Below are 1,174 nucleotides of genomic sequence, written 5' to 3' on the forward strand. Positions count from 1 at the left end.
CCTTGAAGTACACGATAAATGAGAGAAGAGCATTGGACCTGAAGTCAGGAAGACCTGAGTTTGATTCTTGACTTAGGTACTTCCTTGCCGTGTGACCCTAAAGAAGTCATTTCATTTCAATCATTTTCATTTTCCTCATCTGGAAAATGGGGACAATAAAAGCACCTTCCTCTGAGAGTTGCCATGAAAATCACCTGAGGTAACACGTCAAGTGCTTCGTAAACCTTAGAGGGCTCTGGAAAAGTTTTCATTATTGCTTACTATTACAATTACTATTATTATTGTTATAATGAGTAAGTTCTATTAGCTACTTCCTGATGGGATGTTGATACTACAATAAAATGCTCCACTGGGGCCACGATTTTGCTGTTGTTTTTCAGAATTTTCTAGTAACACCTACCCCAAACATTTTTCCGAGTTAAAGTGATTTTTCCCAAATGTTTATTGCACAGAACTTTGGGGTCTCAACTTGTCACCAGTGCAAATTCTTGAGAAGATTCAAATAAGGCAGAGAGCAATAGATTTGGAGTCTGAAAACTGGGTTCAAATTCCAGCTCTGTTACTTGTTACCTGTGTCACCTGGAGCAAATTACCACTATGAACTCTACATCCCACTCCTGAAGGGAGAGGGAGCTGTCCTAATGGTATCTAAGATCTCTCTGGCCCTGTCATATGAGGTTCTATATAAAGCTGTAGATATACGTCCAGAAAAACACAATTCTGATGGCTAACGTTTATATTGCACTTACTATGTGTCAGGAACTGTGCTCAGCGATTTCTCATTATTATTTTATTTGATCCTCATAACTACCCCAGAATGTGGGTACTGTTATTATCCCCATTTTTGCAGATAGGGAAACTGAGGCATAAAGAGTAAGTGACTTGCCCAGGGTCATACAGCCATTAAGTGTCAAAGGCTAGATTTTAACTCAGCTAGTAAGTATCAGAGACTGGATTTGAACTCAGGTCTTCCAGACTCCAGGTGTGGCATTCTACCCACTCTGCTACCTAGATTCTCTTCCAATCATGGAAATATATACAGCATGGTATAGACCAATGGTATCAAACTCGTTGTCCCCAGGCTACAGGAAGCCCATACCATTACGGGGTACAATCCCGACCAGATTAAAATGCAATTGAGAAATGTTTAACAAAAGAAATAAAAATAGAACAA

This window comes from Gracilinanus agilis, chromosome 2 (assembly GCF_016433145.1).
Source record: "Gracilinanus agilis isolate LMUSP501 chromosome 2, AgileGrace, whole genome shotgun sequence".
NCBI classification, from domain to species: Eukaryota; Metazoa; Chordata; class Mammalia; order Didelphimorphia; family Didelphidae; genus Gracilinanus; species Gracilinanus agilis.